The sequence below is a fragment of the Schistocerca americana genome, chromosome 5 (genome assembly GCF_021461395.2).
Source record: "Schistocerca americana isolate TAMUIC-IGC-003095 chromosome 5, iqSchAmer2.1, whole genome shotgun sequence".
NCBI classification, from domain to species: domain Eukaryota; kingdom Metazoa; phylum Arthropoda; class Insecta; order Orthoptera; family Acrididae; genus Schistocerca; species Schistocerca americana.
This window is the reverse complement of record NC_060123.1, coordinates 328,052,569-328,065,779: the sequence shown is the minus strand read 5'-3', so window position 1 is coordinate 328,065,779 and position 13,211 is coordinate 328,052,569. Positions and strand designations below refer to the sequence as shown.

The following is a 13,211-nucleotide window of genomic DNA, read 5'->3' as shown; positions in this document are numbered from 1 at the left end:
AATGTTGAATTAACGAGTTTCTAGGTTCATTGTAATTATTTCCATTTGGCACTAGAAAGGGTCTTCAGTTACAGAGTTCTATTTTAAACGCAGAAGAAGCACTTCCTAAATCTTGTAGCTTATGCCTGCATACTGAAGCTACAGATTTATTCTTATAGCGGGTTCAGTTCCATACATCCTACACAAGAGTGGAGCAGTTAGAGAAGTATTAACCCAACTGGCAGTACTCTCCTTCCAACGGTCAATAATGGCACGCATAGCCGCTTGCAACCGGTCGTTTGCCATTCGACGTAACAGGAAGAACCATGCTTTAAAAAACCCAACATCGTAATTATCGTAATAGCCGTGCGGCACGACTCTTTAATGTGCGAAGACCACAAGACGTTACTTCCTTAACAGTCCCAGAGCACGCGTCTGCACATTTCTTGGACTACCAAGGTTAGACTTTAAGTGCATTTACGTCTCCGGGATTTATGTTGTCTCACGCAGAGGACTTAATTTAAAAGTCCTGCGATTTATTATATGTCTCGCAAATAGCTGCTGTGTGGACAGGCCTGCGGAGAAAGCTTCGTTGCACATAACGTAAATGATATACGCGGCCTACGCTGTACCTTAACCTGCTCTGTATTTATCGACCCATCGGCTAATTCGATTACAACGTCAGCATAAAGTATATTTGCCAGAACCCGTATTAGCGTGTAGCATTCTGCCTTTTCTTCCTTCTAGTTCTACTTCAACAGAAATTATAGTTTTAATTTGATTCTGCTTTCACAGTTTAATAGTTTCGATTGCGATTACTGTAAACATGTCCTGCTCAAAAGTATGGAGAAAACGCTAAAAAAACTGTTAGTGCCACTTCCATCAGTCTTTGGAACCAGTTTCTTCTGGAAAGTTAACAATCAGAAATAGCAAGCCCGCTTCTATTGCCTTAGAAAATTCCACAGCACTGCAGATAGATTGTATTGCATTCTTAGCCTGTACATAGGAGAAAAAGCTATGAATAACGTACTAAAGTTAAGCCTCTACACAGTTTATGCAAAAATACTGATTCCATGGTCTGCAGGAACGCAACGACACCAACGCAAGGCAGGCAGCACAAGTGTAATCCTAACATTAATTTCCGAGGATCACTATCTGAGATAGTGTGTGTGCGTGCGTTCATCAGTATCTTTCTCAACAGACGTTAGTAGGGAAAAGGAAGTTTATCAGTAAATTATCAAGGTGAACGGCTTCATGTTTCTTTTTTTCTTTCATTTATGCTTTTTGACAGATGCAGAGTTTCCTGTTTGCCTGTTAATTTAAAAACGTCTTCACATTCAGCCGAGGAAAATGCTCTCACAAAAGTAAAGTGACAAGTACTTTTCACTTCAGGAATTGTATTGACAACATTTCATACAGTCTACAGCTGAGAAAATAAAATTAGAAAGTAAAAAGAAATATAGGTATTTATGGTTATGTTGCGCATTAGATGAAAATGGGAACATGGCGCTACTTGTACTGAGCTAGCGTAGTACTGGAAGTTACCACCCAGCATGTTTTTTAAGCTGTTATAAGCGCTTGGAGAGTCCAGAAACAAGTGTCCATTCTAATCTCGCCGTCGCCGCCGCCACCACCAACACCACAGCAACTGATTAATTTAGAAACATGAGGTTCTTCATTCCTGTTTCAGATACCCATCCACCTGAGTTACCCTGCTCCAGAAGTGGGTAGTTTGTTACAAACCCTGAACAAGTGGTGAATAAATCGAGGATGAACCACTGTCGCTCCAACAATGAATTCCTCTACTGGACAACGTCGTTGCTAAGGACATGGTGACTAGTATAAATAAAAAAAGGAGGTCGCCTTTTTTAGCTAAGCAAAAACAAATTAAGCAGCTGATTTTAAAACTGGTTGCTTCAAGAGACTATTATCTGTGAGTGTCGAAAGTTACTGACATGAAATTTTCGATCTTGATGTTTTCAAGCTCGAGAAACGAACAAAACAAATTGAACAGTAATTAGAGTGACAGCTTAGAGTGTGCCCACAAAAAGCAACTGGCTCGAACTTTTAAACAACACTGTTGTCCACCGCCTCAGGTTTCGGAACGGGGTTTGTTCCGGGTACTACGAGCCGGCCCAGTGACAACAACAAATGTGCTAGTGCGGCAGCCCCGCCCACGCCAACGCCCCGCGTCACTTTGCGAGGCAGGTGCTCGGCGGGAGGCAGCGAAAGCAGTGCATCGAGCACTGCGGCTCCCACAAAAGGCGACTCGCGTGCCGCTGCTATCTGAGCAGCATCGGCCTAATCGCCTTACTCACAGCAGCCCGCTGCCTCTTGTGCACTGGCCGCCTACTCCCTAAGTCTGATTGATACTCGCTATCGTGATAATTCGTGTGATCCTGCCAGCGTAGCCAACTTTGGCTACCACCAGTTTTGGAGTGCTCGCTGACGCCATAGGACAGTCAAGCAGCGCGGAGAAGGTGTGTCTTACAAGTTCGAAGACATCATGTTTCTAGAAGGATGTGTATAAAATTTCTCTTTAAAATCAGAGAAATTTCAGTCGGTGATTGGTGGATAGAATGGCAGTTAACTTTAAACTTACATAAAATCACCTAGCTGTCAACAATCTTGTGACTCGTTTGGCACAGCATGCCACAGATTCCTCTCTTGTGCCAACCTCTTTGTCTCAGAGTAGCATTTGCACACAGTAGCCTCATTTATTTCTTAGATATATTCCAATCTCTGTCTTCCCCTATAGTTTTTGCCCTCTACAGCTTCCTGTAGTACCATGGTAGTTTTTCTCTCATGTCTTAACGTATTTTCTCCGAAAATTATAACGGGTGATCAAAATGTTTCCGTCTGAGGCCATTGCAGCTGCGCACATGTGACGTGGCACAAATCCAACACGGCTGTATAAGCAACGACAGGTGGACAATGGATTACTATGGCTTTTGTGTCTTTCCGACGTGCGTGCGGTAAATGCGGATATGTGAACTGTGACGACGTAACACCCATCTGCGTCCAAACAGGAGCAACATGCTGTTATTCATTTCTTGACTGCCAGTAATGAAGAATGTGTATAGCCAGCCGGTGTGGCCGTGTGGTTCTAGGCGCTTCAGTCTGGAACCGCGTGACCGCTACGGTCGCAGGTTCGAATCCTGCCTCGGGCATGGATGTGTGTGATGTCCTTAGGTTAGTTAGGTTTAAGTAGTTCTAAGTTCTAGGGGACTGATGACCACAGATGTTAAGTCCCATAGTGCTCAGAGCCATTTTTGAAGAATGTGTATGGGGCAGCATGTCGTCGAAAATCTAAACTTCCGGGAAAATTACAACAAGTAGTGCTGCTGCTTCAAGATAGCACACGTCCCCTTGTCGCAAATTTCGTAACGCATAAGTTAACGCCACCACAAGTCCGAGATCTCTACAGTCCTGATGTTTCCCTCTGCGACTATACGCCTTCAAAAAAAAAAAAAAAAAAAAAACAGGGAAACAGGTTGCGCAGTGATTACCACACTGGACTCGCATTCGGGAGGGCGACGATTCAAACCCGCGTCCGGTTATCCTGATTTGGGGTTTCCGTGATTTCCCTAAATCGCTTCGGACAAATGCCGGGATGGTTGCTTTGAGAGGGCGCGGCCGACTTCCTTCCACATTCTTCCCTAAACCAATAGGACCGATGACCTCCCTTTTTTCTTCCCCCCCCCCCCCCTCCGCCCCCGAATCAACCACCAAACCTTAAGAAAAGGCCTCGAAGGGTCGGTAATTCCTGTCGGACGAGAATGTGTAGTATGCAGTTACGGACTTCATCACTCATCAGAACAGGGTACTTTACCAAACGGGAAACTTCAGCCAGCAACCTGGTGCGTTGGTGGGATGACTGTCTCGACGATCACGATGATTTTGCCTGTTTGGCATACCGATTCTGGAGTGTAGAGTCTTCGAACGGAAAGTTTTTCGTCGACCCTTATATTCTGAACTATTAGTTCAGAAGCCCACTCGAATATTTACATTGTTGTGAAAACATACTCGACCTCTTCGCAACAAATAATCTCGAACAAATAGGGAACATTATCACTGATACAGGCATTAGTGACGACAGGGTCATTGTGGTGGGACTGAATGCCATAACAACCAAACCTACCAAAAATAAAAAAGAGATATATATTTTAAAAAACAGATAAAACTTCGCTTGATGCCTTCCAAAATGACAGCTTCAGCCTCCATTGCACCCAATCGACTATGAAAATTTATACCAGATGCGACTTGAATTCCAAGAAATAGTATGGACAGCAATGGAGAGATTTATACCAAATGTCCTATCATCCTGTCACTTACTCCCGATACTGTTTACCATTATTCCTGTTTTCGTCAGTTCTTCATAGAACCTCCTCATTCCTTATCTTATCAGTCCACCTAATTTTCAACAACATTCTGTAGCACCACGTTTCAAACGCCTCGCTTCTATTCTGTTCCGCTTTTCCCACAGACTATTGTTCTCTTTACACAATACTGTGCTCCAAACGTACATTCTCAGCAATTTCTTCCTCGTTGCCGCATATTGCACGTAAACAGGCGAATAGATACGTTACTATTCGATTTCGCTATTGGCGAAAAATCACCAGAAACAGTATCAACCGTAAAATATCTAGTAGCAAGCGCCCGTAGCGACTTAAAGTGGAATAAGTGCATAAAACGTGTAGGTAGAGTATATGCCAGCATGAGATCTAGTGGAAAAATCTTAAGGAAATGTAAATCATCCACGAAATAATCTGTGTACGAACCCATTGTTCTACCGATTCTTCTGTATTGCGTCAGTCTGCGACCCTTACTAATCACGATTAACGGAAGAGGCAGAGGTTATCTAACGAAGAACGACACTTTCGTCTCCTTATCGTTTAGTAAGCGTTACTGAAATACTCAACAGACTCCGGTGACAGTCGCTACCAGAGGTACCTTTCGCCACACACCATAAGGTGGCTCGTCGAGTCTAAATGTAGATGTAGGTTCAGAGTTTTGATAGTAGCTTTCTGTAACGCTCTAATGCAGGCATAGGCAAGTTTTGATGACCCGCGGCCACTGGAAGTGATACAGACGCAGGCGCCGCGCTTGCTGGTCCTACGCTCTCATGCGTTTGACGTGTGTGGGAGTGAGTGAACCGCCCTACCGCCACACATTTATGTTTCGTAATAATGTGGTGGCACCTGAAGAAGCTTTAGGCTTTGAAACCGGTCGTGCAATAAATACGAAGTTACTGGCAACTAAAGCTGATTCTTTATTCTACTAAAATGTTCCTCAATTACGAATGTTCGCCTGTTCAGATATTTTGTACAATATGCATAGGCTTGTCTGAGGCACTTCTGTCGATGTTTGTCTATCAAATGTGTCTCTGTTTCGAATACTCTCACAACACCCGTGACGTAGTTCATAAGATGCGAGTTCGTAACTGGAATTCATCTTCCAAGTGACATTAGCCGAGACTGCTAAACGGCGTGGTACCTAAGGTAAATCCCTTGCGCACACCCGAGTGTAACGTGAGAGCTGCCCTTCCTGCGCAAGAGCCGACGGAGGCCTTAGCTTTCGTCGCAGGCGGTCAGCGCCGTTTCACCTGCAACAAAAAGCGAATGCCGGCCAGCACAAAGAGCTTAACAGTGTTAGTCTTTCCAGCTGATTGGCCTCCTACTGCACACACAAAAACAGTGTGCAGTAGCTTGTCGTAACACAATTACTCTCGTCAGGCTGTTGCGGCGCCTGTGTTGCCTTTTCAAGCTCAACTGGAATTACAACGCGTACGTTGAGATTTTCACGTCAACGCTGACTTGTGTATTCTGCATATGAAACCGTTATCCACCGCACAATAGGAACAGAATGAAACTCTGAAGCAATTTATATACCATTCACCGCTGCAGCATTAAACATACCTTTTCAACGATCATTTCACAGCTTTATAAGCAAATTGCAAATTTATTTTACCAGATACACTGCCTGACAAAAAAAAGAGGTCAAGTACCCAGAAGACATAGGCAGATGTCGATGGAGAACGACCACCAGAGAGCATTAGTGTTGTTAGTGTTTAGTTAGTTCAAATGGCTCTAAGCACCATGGGACTTAACATCTGAGGTCATCAGTCCCCTAGACTTACAACTACTTAAACCTAACTAACCTAAGGACGTCACACACATCCATGCCCGAGGCGGGATTCGAACCTGTGACCGTAGCAGCAGCGTGGTTCCGGACTGAAGCGCCTAGAACCGCTCGGCCACAGCGGCCGGCTAGTGTTTAGTATTAATCGCGTTTAGGGTGTTGTTCTCAGTGCAGGTAGCGTATATAGAGGTCGGAAACAGCATCAGATGTTTGAGTTGTCACTGTGAAGGACACGGAGATGCCGCCGGAATCGTGTGACGCGGAGTTATTTATCGACAGGTGCCTCATTGTGGTTCTACATGTCGCCGGCTGGTCAAATCGTGCAATATCCCGTTTTTTTGGGAGGGGGGGGGCATTTACATATGACAGTGGCGGCTGGTGGACTGCATGGGAACATTAGGACAGGTATATTTGTCGTCAAGGTTCTGGTCGGCTACGTCTGACTACGCCAATGGAGGATCACCGTTTTGTGCACCAAGCACATCGTAGGCGCTTCACGTCTCTGACTGCCAATGCAAATGACATCTAAATATCTTCTTAGAAATAGCAACAGCCGTGTATGTGTCGAAATGTAACAGCTTTACATTTGGATATGTTTTGACTTGTTTGAATTTTATATACAAATGTGCTGTGAAACGAAAAGTGTGCTTACTCGTAAATAAGTATGAGTACCGTTACTGTGCTTGGAAACTATTTAACCGCTACTGGAAACAATAAGTAATTTTTCGGTTTTGTCTTATTTTTATAAATATTGTAGTCACAGTGTGCCACCCTGTAATATACCTATGAATTCTAAACAGGATAAGAAGTAACAAAAAAAAATTAGACTCATCAAGGACCTGAAGGTGAGGTCCCAGGGCTCGAAATGCATTGTTTATTGAGATAAAAATGGTTCAAATGGCTCTGAGCACTATGGGACTTAACTACTGAGGTCATCAGTCCCCTAGAACTTAGAACTACTTAATCCTAACTAACCTAAGGACATCACACACATCCATGCCCGAGGCAGGATTCGAACCTGCGACCGTAGCGGTCACGCGGTTATAGACTGTAGCGCCTAGAACCGCTCGGCCCCGCAGGTCGGCTCAGATAAAAATCACAATTTGTCTCTGGAAGAGGTCTGCTTTCATTTTTTTTACGAAAGCAATACAGCTGCAAGTAGCAATCATAGAAATGTGCAAAATAAAGTTAACGCTTTGGGATTGTGGATGGACTCTTCTCGTAACCACCGCCTTGGATATGAGCCTGAAAGCAGCACTGCCCTCATACATAAGATGTTTTCCGAAGCGAGGAGAAGGCGATTCTGCGGGAAGAGCCTAGCACTGCACAGCGACATTATCGCTTGCCCGCGCTCCTAGGGGACGGAGCGGGCGGGTTATGCCGCTGCGGGAAAAATAGCCAGGCGCGATCGCGCACCGCACCGCCGAGAGCCGAGGGGTGGCCGTAAAACCCACTGAAACGGCGCGCCGGCACTTATAGGATTGCACATAAACATCGGCCGGGCAGTTTTTGTTTCCGAGGACAAAGCGCCTTATGCATGCCGCGCATACCCAGCGCCACTCCGGAGCCGGAGCGGCTCATTAAATAACTCTGCTCTTCTCGCGGGAAAGAAAGGCACTGCCGCCGTTTCCTCCAAGGACAGGCGAGACAACTCATTTAAATCAAGCTCCCCGTATATGCCTTCTCATTTTTCTGGAAACTTTATTCCGTTATGAGCAGGAAAAGCACTGTAAGGTGATCCATGTCAGCGAATAAAACCTGAGGGTTTTAAAAAATGCTCATACTAAACTTTGCCTACTTATAGTACATCCCTCAGTACTACAGGAAGCAAACGAAAGCTTGATTAAGGGGAGTTGGAACGCCCTATCCCGACAATGTTAAATTGTATCTCAGAAACCACAGTATCCATTGACATGAAATCTTTACAGGACATTAAACTGTATGTCCCGAGTCTACTGAACTACAATAATTGCATTTCAGCCACTTCTTTCGGAAATACAATTTTTACTTACACGGTAAAAATTTTGTGTACTTTTTTGTACGTTATCCTAAACAATTTTAATTATACATAACATTATGTTCTTCCTTTAATTCAGTTGACTCAGGATATGAATGTTATTACTCCCTGAAAATTTGAATGCTCTACTCGAAGTGGTTTCTGAGATTTAGGGAAAAATGCAATAGAAAATTTAAATTTTGAGGAATGGCTTCTAAAGTTTCAAGACTGTAACTCACTTAATATATGCTTAATTCCTTATTTTGTCACTCAGAAGCACCCTGCACCATCCTGTACATCATCCTCTTGAACTTTTTCCAAGTTTTTATTCTTTCTGCACTCCTTAGTGGCCTACTGTGGTGCATACACTGTTTTTTCAATGCGAACCTTGTCCATCTGTTAAAGTTCTCTGATGCAGTTTGCTCCAGAATTAGTTCCCGTATGCTGTAGCACTTTCACCCTACCAATGTTGCCATCATTAAAAGCAATAACAGCATCACTGTCCCCACCTCCAACTTTAGTTTCTTCATTCCAACAAAAAAATTTTTTGGTAAGCGAGTCCATATACGATTATTGAACGACTCATTGGGATTTTGAGTCTGACCGTGCAGACACTTCTTCAGTAATTCAGGATTTGCCAGGTCTCTGTAAATAGGTTTTATGACATCCATGACTGCTGCTGGGATGGAATGTTTATGGCTGTATGAACTGTTTGAGACCTGGGCATTGCGATAATTGCACCATGAATCAGGTCCAGGAGGGCAAAGGTTGTGTACTGGTCTTCCATCAGTTGACAGTCTGTGGAAGAAGGTAGCCCATAATGCCTGCTTCATTTTCAACAAATCCTCAGTATTATTTCTAAGCCAGCCGGAGTGACCGAGCGGTTCTAGGCGCTACAGTTTGGAACCTCGCGACCGCTACGGTCGCAGATTCGAATCCTGCCTCGGGCACGGATGTGTGTGATGTCCTTAGGTTAGTTAGGTTTAAGTAGTTCTAAGTTCTAGGGGACTGATCAACTCAGAAGTTAAGTCCCATAGTGCTCAGAACCATTATTTCTAATGGCCATCCCATAATACTGCTGTAGTTCATCAATCATTTTGTCTGTCACCCTGCCTCTTATGGTTTTACTATCAGAAAATTTCTTGTCTCTCAAACTTTGTTTCAACTTCCTCAACCTTGTTCCCCATCCTCTTCTGGACATGACCTTCATAACACAGCCTTATATATAAAAAATGAGCGTTTTATTAGATCTTGAAGTAATGCATGTAAAAATTTTAACATTTTCAACAAGTGTAGATTATATTTAAAAAAAAATAAAATACTTCCCATGTGAGTTTATAGACGATAAATATGTATCATTTCATTCGGGAAACTGCAAATTTTATAATGAGATAAAAATCTGAAAATGTGAAAAAAAATTTCGTTCTAATTCCTCTTAATACGAGTGCAATCCAGGAATTAAAGTATTCTGCATTCCCTACAAGCACGTTCGTGTCATCCGAGCTCGAATGGTTTCCTTGACATCTTGTGACGATATTGTGCGAGTGAATATCGAAACAAGTTGATATAGTGCTTTAAACTCAACTGTGTTATACGAAGTCCTGCATATTGTGAGGCTACAGGTTTTTGTGTTGCAAATAAAGAGCTATATCTACACTGTTTTTATTTCATTTATTTACATTTCTTTTTTTTTCTGCATGTTGCATCTCCGAAATTAATCACAAAAAATGAATATAAATAAAAAAATAAAAACAATGAGCAGCTATGACATTTCTATTTGTAGAACTGATGCTTTATCAACTACTGACTTGCTAATAGAGTTATCCTTCGAAAATAATGGAAAATCATATAAAGGAGGTCAGAGGTGTTAGTCAATTTCTAAATACTCAAAGGAAGTGTATGGCGACGTGGTAGCGAACGAAATAAATGTGAGAAACCTGTGTGAATGTTCCTTAATGGACGAACAAATGTGCATGACCAAACTTGACTTGACTTCATCCGTCATCACAGATGAAATGAAATGGTGGTACGGCATTACTGGTCGGGAGATCCTATCTGGGGTTGTTCGGCCGCCTTGTGCGGATCTTTCTATTTGACGCCACTTCGCCGCCTTCGGCATCGATGCTGAGACGATTTGAAGATTCAAGTGCAGAACGAAGTTGTGTATGACATCTTTCGACTAAGCTGAAGAAGTTCCTAGCGGAAAAAATTTGGAAGCGAGGTAGAGGTGAACAATGAAGCAAAGAACTGATTCAATGGACTGGTGGTAGCCGAATACTACACGGGGATTCTAAGGCTCGTGGTTAGATACAACAAATGCTTAAATAATGGAGATAATTATGTAGATAAAGAAAGCAACTTTCAGCACTCTAAATGAAGTTTTTAATAAAATATATTTCTTGAATTAATTAAAGCCAACCGACTTTTTTTCCTTGGATTATTTTCGTTTTTTCCGAGTTTTCCGACTTTCTCAGACACCGTAACACACCGCATGAAATGGTACTATACTCAAATAAAGAAATAGGGTTAACATCTGTGCGTTACGGTAGTTTTTCAACTTTCAAGTAGAATCAGGGCGGAAGTGGCGACTTTTTTTCCCATATGAGCTAATGTTTCGTCCATACAAAGTAGCCGCTGAGGACATATCTAGCATAAGCGTTAATGAAACTTATTCTTTCCTTGAATCTTGTTGCATCCTGGGTACCTGCAACGATTCTGTAGCCAAAACACGTGATCTGTGTCCTCAATACCAAAAGAACTGCACACAACTGAAAGTTCACATCGAGATCCGAATCATTTTTCCTGATGTCTGTGAATAAAATGATGATTCATCTCTGTACAGCCCGCTAACCAAACGGAAAACTAACTTTTTAAGCACCACTAATATTACCTTTGAGACGCAACTTATGCTATATTGTTCACATACTGCACATTTTAGAACAATTCCTTTATCAACAGTTTATCTCCACCGAAATAAATATACAAATGACAAATGGTGTATAGATGGTTTTCGTTTACAAACATATATTCATCTCTGAACGGAAACTTCATGAACAAACAACATTGTTTACTTTTTCACATAGGCACTGGCACCTTCGCACCAGTAAATCTTGGTACGTTTTCTTTTTTTAAGATTGTCGTATGGCTCACGGCGTGGTGCAAGTAAAAGTATACGTTATTACTGACTACAGAATATGACAACCAAATCTCTAGACATCCACGTAAAAGTACTTCCTTATTTAGACTAGTTCCAGGTTTTCATTAATACCATGTGTGTCCCATAAATCTGTTACTCTTATGCAGTATATCAACAGCAGTAAATTATCTATCACCACACCCTCTCTAACAATCATAAATACAACTGCCAGTTGATCGTGGATGCCTAAATCAGCTGCTCAAAGTTTTTTGAAAATCACATGCATTAAGCTGTAACGGCATGTCATCACAGCCTAAACACCACAAATCGATTACTATCACAGCTATTTCTATGTCTATAGAATATTTACGAAAATGCACATTATGGCTGTCAAGATACGGTACATCACTGGCATTTACAGTGTTGTTCCATGAGTGTCGCTAGACACTGGTAGAAAAAGGTTATAATTTTTGGAACAACGAATTTCCATTATCTTGAAAGAAATCGGAACAAGGGCGTGTGACAGTTATGCATACTACCTACCAGCGACCATTTTAACTTGTTACACACATGTCAAAAGTATGGACAAACATCAGTTTGTGAACACTGCAGCAAGAATCTCACAATGCTCATAATCAAAATATCGTTATTCTCATAATGCAAGAAATATAAAAAACATTCCAAAGGGAAAGTTTTACACTGATTATAGCATCAGATGGACTCCTATCTGTCAAGACATCTCGGGCGACCACCATACTATAACACTTTACTGAAGTCCTCAAATGTCAGACTGTGTTGCGCAGTTATGTCCATTCATTGAGCATATTGTCTTCTTTTTTATTCAAAAGGGCACAAATCTAGAATACCTATAATATGTTAAGTAAACTACCTCTACATTGCTTATGCAGTACAGCCAACTGACACCCATTCTGTGGTTTTCTGTTCTCAGGTGAGCACTGAAATTGACATTCTTTACCTGAAAGAACGTCTTCTTTAAAAAAACTAATTAATATTAGATTACAAGGAACTAGGTAATGTTTGTAGGAGAACAATAGACATTCTGGATTAACGTTGATTTAAAAATCGTTGTCCCGCTCCATCGCCAGCCCCCCCCCCCCTTTCTTCCATCTCCATCCCTAATCCTCCCACACCCCTCACACAACCCTTTCCACTCACCCCTCTCCCCCATTCTTAAACGATTTCCATTCCTAAGGCATGTCTGTTTTTGGGTCATATATTAGGTATGGAGGGAGGAGGGTGATTCGGAAGGTGGAGTTATAGGGGGTAGGAGCGGTGGTGGCAAGGAGGGGAAGAGCAGGGTCAGGGGACGTGAGGAGGGGGCAAGGCATAGGTGAATGAGAGGTCGGAGGCTAGAGGGGAGGGAAAGTTCGATGTTATATTTTATCCAGAATGCCTATTCTCCTCCTATTATTGTCTCTGGAGCACACCATCTAATACTAATGTAGTTTTTATTGAAAGTGTCTTGATCACAAAATTCAATATCAAGGTTGACCAGCTCCAGCTGCTAAATAGCCATCATTAGAGACACTCAACAGGTCATATTGTGCCGACCACTGTAACATGTTAGTGTGTGACATTCTAAATGGTTCTGCTAATGGCTGTTTAATAGATGAAGCCAGTCATTCTCGTTATTATTCAAGGCAATTTCAATAAAATCAAAGAAAAAAAAGAGAAACACTTTTCTGGTCTTTGGGCTCCATTTTAGAAATCGAGGAAAAATCAGAGTCAGAAATCAATAAAAGAATTAGTACCGGTCGGAAGGTCATTGGGATGCTTAACTCAGTCTCATGGAGCAGGAATGTAATAAACTAAAAAATCAATATACAAATCTATATTAGAGAGTGTGGTTCTGTATGGAACGGAGACCTGGACAATTAACCTGAAGCACATTAAAAAATTACAAGCTCTAGAGATGGACTTCTGGAGAAGATCGGCAAA

The 13,211-nt window shown here is 42.2% G+C and overlaps 1 long non-coding RNA gene across 1 annotated transcript in view; it reads right to left on the bottom strand.

The window, feature by feature from the left end:
- The window catches only part of LOC124616204, a 496,138-nt gene that overhangs the window by 413,901 nt on the left and 69,026 nt on the right, over positions 1–13,211 (bottom strand). The gene's annotated exons all lie outside the window — the stretch shown is intronic.